The following is an 18955-nucleotide window of genomic DNA, read 5'->3' as shown; positions in this document are numbered from 1 at the left end:
CCTTCGAGGAGAGCTGGGAAAACCACACACAGATTCACTCACCCTTCTGGGTGGGCCAGGCACACTCCTAACCAGCCCACGGGCGTACAGAGTACTGTTATGTCGTAGGTTCCTGTCTCATTTAGCCCTTGATACAACCCTGCCAGGCAGGTATGCTCAGCGGTTCCACCGGCATGTCCTCAAACACTCTAGGAATCATCTCCTCTTTAGCAAAATCTAGCCTTTCATGAATATTTTGCATGGGCAAACTTCAGGAATCACAGCTAAAAAGAACATGCTAACAAAGCTGACTGAAGCTAGGTAGCTCAGACACACCGCACATACGCATTTAGATTTCTTTTATTTGCTAGAGATGAATCAGAGACAGACTGAGTTTCTTGGCATTCAAAACAAAGAAATAAAAGCCACCATCTGCACAAATCACAGTATCATTCAAATAAATTATAGGGAGGATGAAAACAATGCCCATGGCAGACATAATTTATCAGTCAAAGAACACGATGTGTGAAACACTCAACAAATAATTTCATTTCCAGGATAAGTTGCATATCTACATTGAAGAAGAAAGACCATTGGACAGCTATTAACAGGCTAACCTGACAACTCTGAACTATTTTCCTTCAGGAGCAGAAAACAAAATTTTATACACTCATATCGCATTTTAAAACACACCATTTGAATGTCTTCTTCCAAAGAACTAGATGAATCTTCAAAGCCTTTTCTAGTTCTTCAGTAAGAAGATAAGTATGGAAGTCCCATGGCATTTTTTAAATGATGTCTATAAATGGCAGCTTGACTGCATAATACCCCATTGCACATAAGCCATCAGGCAAACAAGAGTTTTGTATTAGCATATCACTTATGATAAAAAATGAATTTCTATTGAAAGAAACATATATTCCCTAAATTTAAGAAATTGAGCATCTCCTTGATAAAGTAAGGCCAACAGAGGAACATATAAAAATGGTGGTAGTGTGCATATCTAAGGTAAAAGGTAAAGAAATATGAATTTTGAATGCATATGCATGTTTAATCAAAACTAAGAATTTCCCTTGAGTTGCACATTCTCTAAGAAAATCTATCCAAGCAGCCTGAATAAAATGGTAATGTTGTCACTGTTTCTAATGGACATGAACGGGCCATGAATGTAAGGAATATCTATAAAAATATAACTGTGTTGAAAAAAAAAGTAAACTCTTGAAAAAAAAACTTGCACATTAGGATGTATACTTTATGTATAATAAACAAAACATAGAAACAATAAAATATATATATATATATATATAACTGTGATTTGTATGCTTTTTCTCTAATCTAAAGATTCATTCCTTGGAACAACACTGCTACTGTGTTTTTCTTTCAGCTCTTTGTAAAAGTGTCAAGCATTTAGTAGATGACCAATAATGTTTTCTGAATGAACAGATCAAAACTCTGTGTAACAGAAACATTAAAACATTCAGTATCTGTAATCCCAGCACTCGAGGAGGCAGAGGCAGGCAGTTTTCTGTGAGTTCGAGGCCAGCCTGGTTGACAAAGCAAGTCCAGGACAGCCAAGGCTACACTGAGAAACCTTGTCTTGAAAAAAGAATTTCAACATCCAAAATTTCAATGAGTTCACCTTAGATCACATAAACTAGTAAACAATGAACAATATTTAATAAGGTATATGTTACTGGGCAAATTAATGTTTTTAAACATTATTCGTGATTGGCCAACTCCCTAAAATATTATGGAACCATACACAGAAATGGAATTACCATAAAGTTTTGCCTTAGAACGCTTCTGAAATATGCTAAGCCACAGGAAACCTTCCATATTCATGAGCAGAAATACTCTTCCACATGGTTTGAGTGAAGCATGTGCCTGGAGTTTCCTCTTTATCCACCAGATGGCACTGAAGAATCAAACAAAATGTCTAACTTCTGAGCTCCCCTGGATGGACAAGGAGAGCATGAGATGCTGGTGGTCCTTTTGTTGACTAAACCAACCACTGCCAGCACCCTAAATTACAACAACCAGAGGCCTGGATGAACTGCGTTACAAAGCAAGCCTTACGTCTATTCATGTTTGTTTAGTATTTCCTGACTATGTATGATGATGTTCCAAGGATGATAATGGATACAGAGAGCTAAAGAAAGTTCTGGCCGTTGAAGAACTTAAGCAGATAACCAGTAAACAGATAAATACAAGAAAGCATAATCAATTATCTGACTGAGACACTTAAGAAACACTTTCTAGTGGGATATGTGAGCCAACTCCTGAGGAATGAAAGGCGTTTGCTAGGCAGAACACTCGACTACTGCTGTGGCTCAGATCTGCGGGGTCTCCAAATGGCGTGGTCCTCAGCTGCTGGGTCATCACTGACAGGCCACGGGGTTATGGGACCACTCGCTTCGCCAGTGCTGCGATGCGCGCTGAGTGATGCATTCTGCCCTGCAGTGCCTACCAGAGGGAGGTCTTGTAAGGTGAACCTTGACCCCTTACCTGTTACCCTCGGCTCCCAAGCCACTAAGAAGCAAGAACCCTTTTTACAGGTTGCTCTGGGTGCCATGATATTCTGTCACCTCTCAGGCCCGGAGTGACAAAACCAGCGGACCAAGAACTGAAACCTCTGAAACCACAGCCAAAATCTTTGTTCCAATACCCACCACCCCCATCCCAGAGATCACGTACTTTGTCGATATTACAAAAAGCTACCTACCACAACAGGGTAGAAGCCCAGGCAGAATCCACACAACTCACACAGGCACAGAGCTGAAATGGGGTTATGGGTAGGGGCGTCAGAGGGTCAGAGTCAAGCAGATGTAGGAGTGTTGGAGGGAGAAGAAAATGTGAGGGAAACAGAATATAAGGAAGTAACAGCAGGTTGAAATCAGGTAAAAACCGGTCAGGAATTTTAACGATAATTATTAGTAACAGCTACTATTTATTGAAACTTTCAATATGCAAAACACTAGGCTTAACTGTCCTATTGTTTTTCTTCTTCTTCGGAGTCCTAAAAATGCACACTAATTTTCATACCCCCTTCTTAGAGTCTACCTTGCTCTGTTCTTGACCTTGGAGATACTGAAACAACGAGTCTCTCCCCGCTACCCACCCTCTTTTAAAAACCTTAGAGGACAGCTTGGTGTGCGATCACTGGGCAACATTCTATTCCTAAATAGGACATGCAACCTAGAACTGCGTTCTAAGTCGCAATGCAATTGCTAGCTCTGTGGCAGATGCACTTGAACATAACCCTCAACCTGGAGGTGCCTGGTCCCTTCACCTTCAACACGAGAGTGAGCTGCTGCGAAAACAGTGGCTTCGGAGGAGCTTCAAGGACCCCTCCCCCTTAAGTTCTATTCTATGAAATTTCTTTTCCTCTACCATACTACCCCATGTTAGAGGTGCTGGAAGTGACATGACACAGGTTACAAACAATCCATAAAGCCTACACTACCTGGAGACTCTATTTAGCCCAGAGGCTGATAGATATACTGCAGAGGAAAAACAATGCAATGTCTTTCAGGTCCTGATGTGACTGCTTTGCTTGCATCACATTAAGTGACAATCTCTCGAAGTTCAAGTTATTCTGTAAGAGCCTAACAAACAGAAGGCACATTGATTATCCAGAATGCTAAAAATACGCCCATAGTTTTAAGTATTTCTAAACAGAAGTTTCTCTAAAACCTCTACATATTAACCGTCATCACTTACCAGCCTTTGATTGGCAGCATGAAGCCATTACTGAATTAACAGAGCCAGTGAGGAAGTCACACGGCTTTTAAGTCCTGCCGTCGCGTTAGTGACAGGGAACCAACCCACTGATTAAGTCACAGAGATGTTCCCTCTGAGCCTGAACTGTGGCAGCAGGCATGACAGCCAGCGTGACCGATTCGCAGCATGCCAGACTGGGCAGAAAAGAGAAAGAGCGACTTCTTGTATGGAATTCCTGTAAACCTCTTTACACACTTAAAAATTTAAGGAAAGCAGTCTGTCCAAAAAAAAAAAAAAAGTCTCAAAGAAACGGCACACTCTGAATTTCATACAGACCAGACCCACAGAAAGCGATGTTGAACAATAGTCTAAATACTAAGATAACCTTAGAAAGTGCCCTGAAGTTAGAGCGTTATAGCCTCTACTGGCTGAAAACCATGATAATCTACCAAAAACATATTTTAAAACTCTTTTAATTCAATGAGACTGTATAGAAAAATTCTCAGAGAAGGAATTCAAACAAAAACATGCTGGCTTCTGCTAGAGGTGAAATTTAAAAAATAGAAATATTTTAATGAACATGATAAAAACATTCCCAAGTACTAACACCTCTGTACATTAACTTTAGGCTGGACACTAAACCAAGAACCACGTGTTTGTGTCCTCTAAAATCAGGAGATGGAAGACGAAGGATGCGGCCCAGGGGCTTGTTGACTGTGCAGTCTCTACTCTCGGTCCCCAGAACTGGAACCATACTGAGAGGAGGGGGGAGAGGGAGGAAGGGGAGGAGAGGAGAGAGAGGGGGAGGAAGGGGAGGAGGGGGGAAGAAGGGGAGAGGGGAGAGGAAGGGGAAGAGGGAGGGAGAAGAAGAAGAAGCCAGCACAACATTTACACTAGATTGGGTCTTCAGCACAATCCATTCTATCAAACATTGCCTAGCTAGTAACACATTTCAACGCAGGTGCTACCTATATGAAATGATAAAAAAAAAACCTAATTGAGAAATTAAAATAATAACATAAAGGTGGCAAATGAATTAAATTCTCCTAAAAAAGGAAACAAAATATCATATATCTTGTTACTTATTAAATCCATTTGGGAAACATAATTATTTTTAATGCTTCATATTTTGTGTTTTGTTATTATAACACCATTAACTAACTGGCACAGTTACTCCAGCCTACATCCAGTATGTTAAATGATTTGTGGATACTGAAGCCATATTACAGAACACACCATGGTAATCTTAGAGCAACGCTGAACATCTGCAAGACTATCCACTTAGCTGTTCGGGAAAGACACTGATTAACTTTTTCACGTGTCATTAGCCTGATACCTAAGCTTTAATGAATTCTGGACTATTGAAATGATGCAAAATTTCAATTAAAAATTCTGCTAAAAATTCAATTAAATATTTTCCCCAATGCCTCACACAACTCTGTTAACTGTAGCATAGAAGGCGGGAACCTGGGGAGACCCAAACAGGGGGGAAACACTTATGTTACACCCACTTCAACGCCACAGCTTTTACTCAGGTGACTGCTCGCTGCCCAGTCTCTCACAGGTTTGTTCTGCAGGGCCCATCCAAGAGCAAACAAACACAGGCTGGAGAGCAGGGATGGCTGGCTCTACCAGCTTTGCCAGGCTGTCAAAATGTTTTCCTGATGTTTTCACAGTACAAGAAACAAGAACTATTGAAAGGGAAAACACATTCTTTTGGAGCAGATTCAGTACATGGGCCCACTGACATTTCTAGCAGTGGAGCAGCCGGTAATTAAATACCAGGGAGTTAATGACCTGGCTGATTCAATGAGCTTTGATTTGATGCACTTAGGACTCTATCAGCGGGGCTCATTTTCTTATGAGACTCCTGAGGTGCACAGCTCTGGGCCCCATGGCACCTCGGCTGGTCAGAACAATCGAGGGAGCTGCAGCACACAGCCTCTGCTCTTTCAGGATGCTCAGTGTGCAAGCATGTGCTTCCTTTGCCTTTTCTGGTGTCTGTGCGGCGATGCCGAGGTCCTCCTCCCACCAAGGATGGATCACTACTTCTTAAACTACATCAAACCAAAGGATGCAGGTAAGCCTGTGCACACGCACACACACACACACACACATACAAACACATGCACACACCAGTCTCTCTCAGCCTCTACCCTCTTCAAAGTTTACCCCACTGTTGCAGGTTACCCTATTTTTTACAGAAGATGAAAATGGAGTGGAGAGTCCATGATGGGTCAGAATCTCAACTCCTCCCTACGGAAAAAGATGAGAAGACCGTCAAGGTAGAGTTCACAGGAGCCGTAGTCATTAAAAGGAGTTGAGTGGCCCTTGCAGACTATCCGTTCTTTGGCTTTAAAGGAAAGGAAATTTCTCTATCAATTCTCTTATTCCTTTTGAACAATAAGAAGAGCGAAGAACAAGCTGGGAGTGGTGTCTCACACCTTTAATCCCAGCACTTGGGAGGCAGAGGCAGGCGGATCTCTGTGAGTTTGAGGCCAGCCCGGTCTACAAAGAGAGTTCCGGGACAGCCAGGGCTATTACATAGAGAAACCCCGTCTTAAGAAAACAAAAGAAGAAGAAAGAGGAGAGGAGGTAAAGGAGGAGGAAGATAAAGAGGGGGAGAAGAAAGAGGAAGGGGAGGGGGAGGAAGAAGAAGACCTGAGGGCACTTCCCTGAGGTTATCCTCAGTCACCTAGAGAGTGAAACAGACTGCTAAAAAAAGAAAAAGGAGGCCATGTAGCCCCTCGTGTGGGGCTCTTCAAGCCTCTGTGTGGTCCTGGCAGCTTCCTCATCTGGAGAAGAAATACAGATCTTCTGGTGCCTGGGTTATATGGCTTTGACTTCCACTCAAGGTTTCAGGACATCGAGGCTTTTGACATCAGATAACTCCATTTTGATTCTGTCCCTATTTGCATGCATTCCTATGGCAGGGAAAACATCTTCAGACACTTAAAAGGCAGGACTCGGGAGAGGTTTTCATGACATGAAGTATCTACAGTTTAATGAATGGGGGGAAGACGCCGAGCCACCAGCAAGGGTGCTTGTCAGGGCAGAGGAATTACACGATAATTCTGTTTTCTCCTCTAAGTTTTTGTGTTTTTACGATTTCTACAACAATAGTAAATCACTTCCCTAATAACACAATGTTGGCAGAAAGAAAAGAACAATTGGCCATACTGTCTCTTTCTCCCAGAGAAGAAACGGGGGAAAGACTGAACACGTCATCTTCTCCTAAATTAGTCACATAAGTGTTAACCTTTTCTCTGCCAATTTATTATTATTATTATTATTACTATTATTTATTTTGGTCACAGCAGGAAAACTACCTTAAGAAGTCTCTGGGAAGACTGGGAAGAAGATGGGAGGGGGGGAAAAAAAAGTACCACACCGAAAATGGAAACCTAGAGATGAACAGTGCAACCAACTTCACACCAGAATAGCAGGGGATGGGGAGGCCGCTCCTTCAAGGATGGAGATGAATAGTTTCCACTTTAAAAAAAGGATCATCCAGATTTCTTATTTGTCATACCCTTAGCTTGTCAACACACATTTAAAGTGAATAATGCGCTGGAATAGAAAACATTTGCTCTTACTGCACTCCAGCTTTAAAAGCAAAGAAAGGATGGCCTCCGTAGGAACAGGATTGATGGCATATGGCGCTACACGATTAGGTTGAAGGATCCATAATAGCATAAGCTTCCATTAAACACATCCCTCAAGAGGCACACTTACTAAAAGAAATCAGGTCATTTACAATTCATAAACAAAAAGTCATGCGTTAAAATCTTTCTTGTATAGATTGTCTGAAGTCATTTTTCTACCACTTCTGGCTCGGGACCATTTCAGAGAAAGTTAAATGACACTGCAGGCAAGAAGCAGAAGATCTGCAGCTGTGATGTGTGAGGCTCCCAACGCAGGCGAGGCTGTCCAGGCCACAGGAAGAATGCACACCGCCTGTCGGCATGCTGTAAAACCTGGTCAGCTGTGGCTCATTTCCAACTAACCACCCAGGCCTCTCAGGTCTCCAGACACAGAGGAGATGGTGCCACCAAGTGAGGAGCAGTGAGGAATGATGGCAGATGGTGACAAAATGCATCAGGGAGCCACCCCAGCCCTCCTCTTCCCTCCAACCTTGCCATCACCATCACTTGCTGTCAGACATCTGGAGACACACGCCTGTCCAGGTTCCCTTTTGCCTTAACTTCACTTTCAATTGCCTCGGTTTCTACTGGGCTTCATTTCATTAACCATTTAAAAACTTTCCTAGGACCAAAAAGATCTAGGTCTGACTAGGTCTGACACAGATATCAAGAATGCTATAACTCAAGTTATAGCATTTCAAATAAAGTAAATAAAAATGTTTGCTGTACCATTTCTATCACAGAGTAGCTGTACTTAATTCTCTGTAAAAGCTGGCATTCACTAAACACTTTCAAATTCACTAAGACACTTTCAAAATGTAGTTTTTTGGTTTTTTTTTTTTTTTTTTTTTAGAAAATAAGTGCAGATGTGATGTGCTTTCACAGCTGCAGCAGAAGTTGAACAGAAACTGAATTTCGTCCATAAAGAAAACAATCTGTTAAAATAAATACTAGGTTCCATTCTGTCTGTTTTCAAAGTGAAGAAAACATTTTAAGGCCTACCATAACATTCAGCAAGCAGTATTCACTTCTACAATTTCTACCATTTTATGTTTACAGCTATTTCACAGATGAGGAGACTGAAGTACAAAATAAGCAAATTCTCCAAAGCTATTTAGTGGTCAGTGGTGGAGCAGAAACTCAAATCCAGGTATCTCCAACTTTGAGAGACACGTTTTCCTAACATAAATGGCAGCCTGGAAAATCTGTGTTAGTTTGAGTCCCATCAAAAAACTTTTATCTAACCTTTGGTTGGGGAAGTAGCTCAGTGCTAAAACATATGCTTATAATGTTCAAGGTCCTGGGCTCAAGTTTTACCATCACAAAGCAATGATGCATACATAGATACACACACACACACACACACACACACACACAACACAGTCATATATACCAACAAAATGTGAGTCTGGATCTAGACACAGTGAATTGAGGTAGAATAGCTTAACAGACTAAGGTCACTCACAAATGTCAACACTCAAAAACAAATGACAAAAAGAATTGTTTTATCAACTGTAAAGGTTTTTATGATTTATAAAAGCCTTAATTGTATAATAATACCCTGTTTATTCCCTCAATAATCTTGAAAATTAATGAGGTGTGATGTGCTCAGCATCTTTACCTTTACCTAAAGAAACTGAGGCAGAAATGACACCCAAGGTGAAGCAAGAGGCCAAGGTTCCCAGTGGCGATCAGCCCTATTTTTATGACATGCAGAGTCCAGGAAACATTTTATCAAAATAAAACTAAAATTTATCCTTCAACAGGAATGAAGCATTCCTTGTAGAGTGAACCTCAAAGAAGTACTGTAGTTCAATGGAAATACACTTTTGCTCAACCTGTACCATTGTAGTCAGTCAACCTGTTAGTTCATATTCATAACATGCTCTCAACTATGTTCATTTTCTTGTTTCGGTAATTTATTGGAGAAAACAGCCTAAGCAAATTCCTACTGTCTACTATCTTATCCAAAAAGATTTTGCCATGTTGCAGTCATTCCCAAGGCATCTCTTATAAAAGAAAACATTGAATTGGGGGCTTACAGTTTCAGAGTTTTAGTCTATTAGCATCATGGTGGGGAACACAGTGGGCATGCATGGTGTTGGAGCAAATATTCTAGAGCTACATCCTGATTAACGGCCAAGAGAGACACTTGTCTTGGCACTGGCTTTTGAAACCTCAAAGCTCACCCCTAGTGACACACCTCCTCCACCAATGCCACACCTCCTAATCCTTCTAATCCTTTCAAATAATGTCACTCTCTGGTGCCTAAACATTCAAATATATGAGGCTGTGGGGGCCAATCTTATTCAAAGTACCATACTCATTTTTCTGTGCCTCATATTTTGCAACAGAACAAAGGAACCAAGTAGAGAATAAAAGCAAAGCAATCAAATAACCCCCCAAAAATTAACAAACCAAAATAATAACTCTCCTGAAATAGCTGTTCCGTTTTGACAACAAAAGAGCTGTAAGAGGGCAGAGATGACCATGGATAGCACAGAATTCAGAGACTTATACTGCAAACAACGAGAGATGTTTCCCAGCACAGAGCTTGTAAAGAAACTCTGAGCTCTACTTGACGAAAGGGTCACACACCATCTCAAGGAGGAAAGGTTTGGGAAGTAGAGGTTGTCTGAAAAATCCCATGTCTGAGATATTTCATTTACATATCAACTAATGCTATTCAGTTAGGAATATATGTGAATGGCAAATAAATTGGTGGCACCAATACTCATAGCTCCTCTAGTAAAAATGCCTTTAAAAAGTTAAGATTGGGAGACCATTGTCCTCCCCATCCTGTTCTTTTCCTTCTTACTTAGCACTTAGAACTAGGCATGTGTCAGATGTCTGTTTGCCCCCATGAGATTGCAAGCTGTTTCTCAGGTTCTTCCTGCTAGGTCTACTGGCTAGAACGATGCTTACAGAAAAACAGGTGTGCAATAGATAATTGCTTATTGAGCTAAACAGATGAACAATACACGTGGATTCTAGGTGACAGGTGGAGCTTTCCATTTATTATTTCTCCCACCTTCTGTCACTTCCTCCAACTCTTGACTGAAGAAAAGTATTTCTTTGGGTATAGGATGGTAAATCAGTTTGTGCATGTGGCAAAGTATCACAACTCTAGAAACCTACATTAAGCAGCCTTACCAGGCCACAGAAGAAGACAATGCAGCCAGTCCTGATGATACCTGATAGGCTAGGGTCAGATGGAAGGGGAGGAGGAGATCCCCTATCAATAGACTAGGGAAGCGGCATGGGAGGAGATGAGGGAAGGAAGGAGGGCTGGATTGGAAGGGGATGAGAGAGGGGGCTACAACTGGGATACAAAGTGAATAAATTGTAATAAATGAAAAATTATATTTAAAAAAGAGTGTGGACATGATATGTCTTTGTACAGAGTGCAGGCTGTCTCAACTACTGGTGACAGAAAGGCTGGCTCCCGGGCAACTCTCCCTCTTTTTTTTTCATTTCAAATATTGGTCCCTACTGTCTCAATTATTGCCATTTATATATTTGGTTAGGAGAGCAGTGTAAATCGCAAGTTGTGTATTAACAGTTCTACCTTCACTAACTAAGAATGCATTAACTGGACATAAAACAAAGTTACCTGTGTAAATGCACATCGAGCACTTACAAGGCCTGCTTTGTCAAGTGCAGACACATTTAATGCTCTGTTCTGTCTCATTAGGTCCTTGTGCCTCTTTAGCATGAAAGGACCCAACTCCCTGCACTTGTAGAGTGCTTCAACTCTACAGAGTGCTTCTTCAAAGAATTGTTATATCAGCAGTTCAACTGAGGTGCCAAGATACCGTCATGAAATGATAACTTGAAGTTCCAAACCCACATGCAAATTTGAAAAGAGAAAAAAACGGCTCTGGTCCAGTCAAACAAAGCAAAAGTGTGGACAGTAAGGGAGAGGGCAGGAGGAAGACTCCTTGGACGCACAGTGTGCTGTGGATCCCTCTGCCTCTGCAACCAGGGGGGAGGGAGAGATACACAGGGAAGTTACGAGAGGAAGACTTCAAAAGGATAGAAGGCTGTCACATACCCTACACTACAAGAATGTGGTGGGTATGTGCTTGACTCTTCCCTAGGAAAGGCCAGAGAGCAAGAGCGGAAAAGGAGCTAGGAGGCAAGATGACTGTGACTGCTGAGCTGTGCTGCCCATCCCAAACTTGTCTAGCTAAGGTCCACATGGCATCCTGCAGATAGAGGCAGGCTACCAGAGGGAAGGAACTGTTTTGACACCTCACAGATGCTGTTCAAAGGGACAGCCTATGGGTTAAAAGACCTCATCACAGAGTCTCTTTGGACCTAAGAACTACAAATCCTGGAGATGAAGAGAGCCCGTTGCTTACAAGTAAACAAGATGGGAAGTACGAGAAGCTCTCACAGAACACTCCACTTGAACCAAGCAACACTAAGCATCAAGCCACGCTGGAGCCAGCAGTAAGAAAGCACTTGCCTGCTTCTCTTGTCCTTCCTTATCCAGCACAGGCTCTGCCAGATCAGACTTTGGCTATCAAGAAGAAACTTACAATAGGCTTTTCAGCTGGCAAAGAGCTTATTTACCTGGGGAAGGAAAGGCAAGAGATCTAATTTCATGGCTTGAGTTTTGATTACCTCGTGAACCGTGATGGATTTGCAATTGAACCTTATTACAGTGAAGAATAGTGCTGAAACTTACATAGATTGCCTGAGTTTTCATCCCGGAGATGAATACTTAGTCTGGGGGAAATACTTATATTCTGAATATATTCTGATTTGATGTCAGTAAACAAAAATAAAGACCCTCTCAGATGAGAGCCCATGAATTCTATTTGACCTAGATCAGAGGAAACGATTATTAATAATCAACTCATCGAGCCCAACAAACTGCCTTAATCTAAATGGGGACTTGGGGTTAAAAACAATGAAAACCACAGAATAGTAGTTAGGTCAGCCTCAGGATCAATTTAAATGAGAAACTTAGGCTCCATCCGCCTTGCATCTCTGCTTATAACTGCCATTGTAGCATGTTCCTGTTGTTACAACCAAATGCTTTAGACAGTGTCTTTGTTAGGGTTATTATTGCTGTGACGAACTCCACGATTAAAAGCAAGTTGAGAAAGAAAGGGTTTATTTGGCTTATACTTCCACAGGACAGTTCATCATCAAAGGAAAACAGGACAGGAACTCAGGGTAGGGACCTGGAGGCAGGAGCTGATGCAGAGGCCATGGAGGAGTGCTGCTTACTGGCTTGCTTCCCATAGCTTGATCGGTTGGCTTTCTTATAGAACCCTGAACCACCATTCTAGGGATGGCACCACCCATAATGGGCTGGACCCTTCCCCATGATCACGAATTTAAAAACTGCCTTACAGCCAGATCTTATGGAGTCATTATTTTCACTTGAGATTCACTCATTTCAGATAACTCTAGCTTATGTTAAGTTGCCATAAATCTAGCCAGGACAGACAGGGTAACTTATGAAGACAAATTTACTCTCCTTTGGTTCCAGAAGAAGAATGCTCCAAGGTCAAGGCTTGCTGTCCCTTACAGGAAGAGCTACGTAAGTGTCTTCACATGGCAAACATGACAAGCGGATAAAAGAGACCTAAAAGTTTGCTTTTGGTCCTTCAGAGGTCACTAATCCCATTCGTGAGGGCTCCCATCATGACATCATCACCTCCTAAAAGCCCCCTCTCTAGCACTGTTGCACTGGGGAGTAAGTTCCCATTTTGGGAAGGCCACACTCATCAAAATATCATCACCCACTACTCTTCATATGTCACCTTTCCCTTTCAGTAATGGGAGAAGACAATGAGGACTAGCCTCTCCAGAGTCAGAGTCAGGTCCTTAACACTAGTCAGGTTTGTTTTGAAAGAACACCCCAGAAAATCTCTAGTTGGCCCTGCTTCAGTCAAGTCCCACCTCCTGAGCTGATCACGATTCAATGTGGTGAGGTGTCAGCCAGCCAGTCCTGTGGTCACGATGGTAAGGGGTCTGAAGTGACCAAGGGTGCTAGGCAGAACAGGGGTGAACCTTGACCCACATCCATGGTCTAATCATTGAGGAGAAAAACCAAGTAACACATCCAAAGTCATACAAAGAGCAAGCAATCCTTTGGCTGTGGAGCCCTGCTCAGCTAACTGAAATCTGGGCCATCTCTGCTGCTCCAAAGCTCTCTTTTACACTCACTATTTATGGAGTGTGTGTATATGTGTGTGCGTGCACGCGTGCATGCAGAAACACATGCCAAGACATGCATATGGGGCTGAGAACAAGCTGTGGACCCTTCCTCCCTGTGGGCTCCATGACTGGGACTCAGATTGTCAGATCTGGCAGACAATACCTTTCCCAGCTCAACCACCTCACTGGCCTCGACCCTCTCTTTTAAGAGATTTTCTAGATCACAGAGTAATTCATTTGCTATCATCCAATGAGAATGTAGATTAGATGGCCTCTAATGTCATGTGAAAGCACAGCAGGTCACAGCTGGTTTCTTACAGGAGCCATTCATTTCCTTTTGATTCATTCCATATGTATTTACTATCTCGTGTGTGCCTGACACTCCTCTTCTAGGACTGTGCTCATGAGCACCAAACCAAACAAATCCCCAGAACCAAATAGTAACTGACTGACAAAAAAAAAAATTAGCATAATAAGTCCACAGAAGTCCTCAATTAAAAATAACCATTAATGACTGATTTTCTTTGATTGGCTACAGGAGGAGACAGGCAAATAGTTTTTCTTACTGACATGCTAATCATTAACACATACATGATAGGAATAACAGATGTCACAAACCCAAGACATTTTATGGCATAAAAAGTCATATGCCTTCCAAGAGTTTCACTGTCAAAAAGTTTGTATCTAATTTACCAAGCAAAGTCATCGGCACTGGAACACAGCCATGGCTATAGAGTGAGGAAGGGAATCAGACAGCAAAGGGTGGCTGGTGGCAGAGGATAGCAGGCAGCAGATGGAGGGTACCACACAAAAAAAGGAGGTTAAAATTTTTTACGGAGGCTAAATTTAGGCCTTAAACAAGGCTACACAAGCAGTCGTTTTACACTGTCACTCTGACTGCTCGCTGCTTTCAAACTCCCCACAGCGTGTCCTAACACCCACCACAGATGACCACACAACTTCAAAGGCACAACTAGAAATTCCTTTGCTTTTCCAAAGCTACTTCCTTGAGAGCACTTCTGGTTAGGAGAGATAACACAGCCCAGCTTTGATTAAGGGCCTCTGCCAACGTTGGCGTATTAAAGTAACACAGGTTAGGAGCACTTATCTTTCCTTTCAGTCGTGAAATGCTCCTTGTGCATGGAGCTCCTGGCAAAAACAGATACAGCAAAACGGTCCCATCAGCAGCCTTTAGAGCATCTATTTGCACACCACTGACTTAGGTAGAAAACCTAATGGCTCTTGCTTTATTGAACCATTTGCATTGTGCTGTGAGGCATCCTGGGAGGATCAATGATTATTTATAAGGCTATACCAAGTTCCTTGGCATATACTTGAAATGAAACAAGATAAGTGATTTACCTCTTAAGAAACTCCCTCTAGCAATCCAGGCTTTAAATATCTAATAAGCTGAAAGAGTTAGAAGGGCTCAAGAGAGCCCCATCCAGATGTCCCTATTTAGGGTCAGAATGCCATTTGATGACGCTTCCTTGACTGTATCTGCCTCTCACACCCCGCCCCCCTGAAAGGGAGTGATCCCTGTGTGTTATGAGTCTGCAGAGTAAAGAAACAAGGAGGCAGGTGAGAACAGGACCAGACAGGACCCTGTAGGAGACCCCCAGTGGATAGAGGTCCTGCCTTAGAGGTCCTTTCTCCAGGACACACCCACACCACCACCTCTGCTTCCACTGGGCTATCAAAAGCATTACCTGGTGCAGGAACTCCGAATCCAGAAGTTTGTGCTCAGGAGACCAGCTTTCTAAAACAGCCAGAACAGACCCAGCCAACCACCACCACCAACTAAAAATAAGGCAGTGGATCGTGCTTGGTGGGGTCTGTCTTCTCTCCCCCTAAACAGCTCTTCAACCCAAGAGTAGACACCTCTGTGTACATCATTTTTCTCCTTCCAAGTACCTGCTTCCCTTTCGTTGCTAATTACCTTTGAGACTACTACATGAGTTAACAGGTAACTAAGCCCCGGGGTCGTCTAAAGACATAGGGTAGAGTCATTTTTATCTCATTAAAGCACAGATCTGAGGACTTACTAAGATGATGAAATTAAGGACTTGGTACTCCTTTTCCAGTAATGGCAGATTATTTTGCAGCAAGAAGAGCAAAGAGTAATTTTCTAAATGTATTATAGCAGGTGTGGAAATGAAAGATCGCAAATGCTACCACTAAGGATCAAATTAGAACAATATACCGAATTCAAATGAATTGTTGTCTTGATCACCCAAATAGATAACATGAAGTGAAAAGGCATTTTATTTCTATCTCTTTGCCCAGTAACATAGCAATGTTAAATATAAAAAGAAAAAAAAAAAAAAAGCTCAAAACCTTTAGGATCCCCTTTCCAATACCCACCAGCAGTGTGAGTGTGAACTGGGATTCAGAGTTCAATTTTATGTATGTAAATGTGAGGTTTTAGTGGCTGGTAACTCGAATCTGCAGAGCAGCACTGCAAAAATGGTCAGGACTGCTTCTCATTTGAAAAAGCACTAGCTTTTCATAGTCAGAATTTTAAGAGCTAATTTCAATGACCAGGGATGGCTGCTTGGTTTTTCTCCTTCTTGCACGTTGAGTTTTTTTGGACAGATGCAGTTTGCTATGAAAGTGAGCATAAAGCAAACAGGAACAAATGGTCTCTTTACATGCTTCTTGTTCTGCTAGGTAAAATGAAGCCCCAGGCCTTCCTCAATGAGGCTTTAAGCCAGGAAAGAGCTGACAGGACAACAGACCCAAAAGGAAGTCTAAATATGACATATTTCCTATCATCTGGCATAGGTCAGAATTTCATTTATATTCTTAGGTTCACTTTGCAAAAATCTCACACCTGACCTGTTTGACCCCTATGGCAACATTACCCTATTTTAACAGATAGTTCGTGAGTTGCTGTGTGTTGCATTTAACTGAAGGCATACACCAGCACCCTCTATCAAGCCTTGAAATGGCACAATTTCCTAAAAACCAACTAACTTGAGGACACCGTGTTTTCGCAACGTGTAATCTTTGTGTAAGCTCTATTATATGCTTTCCTAGCAAAACATGGGAGGCACAGAGTGACTTCTGTAAGTTGACACTTCCAGTGACATCTGGAAGTCGTCCCACCATTATCAGGGTAGACTTGGCTGGCTCCACTTTTTCTATATTACAGAACCTTCAAACAGGAATGACCTCCTTTCGGGCTAGACTCCCTTTCCATCCTGAGATTCTCACAATAGAAAGAGATCAAGAACACACAAAAGCTCTAATGTCCCTATCAAATGTAACACTGCCCCCACCACTTCTGAACCTCCCCAGAATACTACATTACTTCATGTCTACTAGATTCCCAGGCTTAAAACTGTCATGCCTAGGCTTCACTCATGGCCAACTGCTACCCTCTGTGGGAACAAAGTGCGGGTACCGAAGAGCATGATTATCCCTAGACAGCATCTTCCATCGTTTGAGGGTGGGTAAGAAACAAACAAAATACAAGCTCTAAATGAAGACTGTCAATAAGACACCTGCAAATGACAGCCTGCCTCTTCTGCTACAGTAGCTGTGTTCATGGGCAGCGGGCACAGAGGCCATCCAAGGGTACACTCTGTCTGGTTCCTCCTTGTGAAGGCATCAGGAGGAAACTACCCAAAGGACCTTCTACTCTCAATGTTTCGATGGACTTCAACAGATTTTGATAGAAAAGACTCTTCGGCCACCCGAGGACCACTCTGAGGCGCCATCAGATGCCATCTTGGTCTGCATTCCTGAATTTGTCGCCCAGCCTCACATGCTAAGTTTAAAAGTGAGGGGCATCTCAAGAGGAAGCTGCCATCTTCCAGTTGATTGCTTCGCTGCTTAGCATTCTAGCACCATTTCTTTATTCACTTATGGGAGGCGATTTGGGCACAATGTTAACAGAAGCTATTTACAAAGCATTACTGAAGTGAGCCCATTTAAGAACCCAATCACATATATCGTCCAATGACCTACAACTTGCTAAAACAAGGCCACAGTTTCCAAGTCATCTTGAATGACTAGAACTTCCAGCCTCCTTCACCAGAACAGCTTCTGAGTCACCTGAAAATCACAAAATAAAATAGGACTTTTATCATGGGGTTTAGAATAAAATATTCAGAAAATATCTTCAACGGAAATAAGGCAAGAAGGACACACCACAATGGCTTCTGTACTGTTTGAGTCAGTTTCCCAGCTGGCTTTCAGGGAACTGCCAAACTCTCACCATCAAGCATATTTCATGTGTATATGAAAGCCTCAAAGGCTTCGGTTAAAGTAAACATCAGAGGACACAGAATGAATACATCGCTTTTATAGGCAAGCTTTTTTTTTCTTGTGTAAGATTACCTTTCCATTAGTTAATTAACGAATTAATTAATTATATTTCATGTGAGTGGGTGTTTTGATTGCCTATAAATCTGAGCACCATGTGCACACCTAGTAACTGTGGAGGCCAAGAGGGGGACGGATCTACTGGAACTGGATTTACGGAGACTTATATGCTGCTGAATGGGCTTAGGAACCAAACCAGGGTCCTCTGCAAGAGCATCAAGTAACCTTAACGAATACAACGCTGTTTCGGACTACAATAAACTCGATGCACTCTGCCACAAACTCATTAACCTGCTGCCAATAATCTCTAAGTTAATTCTATTGCAACTCTTGAATGGCATTGATTTAGACTTAGAAAAGAAGAAAATTAGTACATTTAGTAGTTTACTCAACAGAAAAAAAAATAAGATTTAGGTACCTGATTACATAATCCTGAATTTCACTGATGAGTTGTGTTCAACCTCGCTTTACCAGATGCTTTATAAGGAGAGAACTCATGTCTTTTAAAGCTAAAATCACATTCCTTTTGTCTTACACAGTGCCTGACATATGGATAGTTCTAAAAATACTATTACATAATTTTGCTTGCTGTCCATGCCAAAAATACATAAATCCTTTCAACTGCACTGCTGTGGGGGCCATGAGCACACCCGAGTTCAACTGACGTCATTGTAAGTGTTGGGACTGTGCAGCCCAAGGGAGCTCACCTAGATCAAAAGTCTTTAGGCCTAGGTGGACCCTGGTGGTACAAGGTAGGTCCCAGAAGATAAAGCTCGGTCGATAATGAAGATTTTTTGATTAGTTAGCTGTCCTGGATAGTTTTATGTCAACTTGACACAAGCTAGGGTCATATGAGAGGAGGGAGTCTCAGTTGAGAAAAACTAAGATCCAGCTATAGGGCATTTTCTTAATTAATGGTTGGTGGGGCAAAGCCCAGCCCATTGTGGATGGTGCCGTATCTGGGCTGGTGGTCTTTGGTTCTATAAGAAAGTGGGCTGAGCAACCCGAGAGGAGCAATCCAGTAAGCAAGCACCCCTCCATGGCCTCTGTATCACTTCCTGCCTCCGGGTCCCTGCCCTGTTTGAGTTCCTGTCCTGACTTCCTTC

At 42.3% G+C, this 18955-nt stretch overlaps 1 protein-coding gene and 1 pseudogene across 3 annotated transcripts in view; one reads left to right on the top strand and one right to left on the bottom strand.

The window, feature by feature from the left end:
* The window catches only part of Ppm1l (protein phosphatase, Mg2+/Mn2+ dependent 1L), a 282442-nt gene that overhangs the window by 98307 nt on the left and 165180 nt on the right, over positions 1-18955 (bottom strand). The window contains exon 1 of one of the 3 annotated variants that reach the window (XM_060378423.1): positions 3700-3719. The exons of the other annotated variants lie outside the window; for them this stretch is intronic. The gene's annotated coding sequence lies outside the window, so the exon portion shown is untranslated. Of the gene's footprint in view, positions 1-3699; positions 3720-18955 lie in introns of those variants that run through there. 3 annotated transcript variants of the gene reach the window in all.
* The window catches only part of LOC110555062 (NEDD8-activating enzyme E1 catalytic subunit-like), a 54689-nt pseudogene continuing 38931 nt past the window's right edge, over positions 3198-18955 (top strand).

Source organism: Meriones unguiculatus, chromosome 2, assembly GCF_030254825.1.
Source record: "Meriones unguiculatus strain TT.TT164.6M chromosome 2, Bangor_MerUng_6.1, whole genome shotgun sequence".
Taxonomy (NCBI): domain Eukaryota; kingdom Metazoa; phylum Chordata; class Mammalia; order Rodentia; family Muridae; genus Meriones; species Meriones unguiculatus.
The sequence above is the reverse complement of the archived record's forward strand: the minus strand, read 5'-3'. Positions and strand labels throughout refer to the sequence as shown.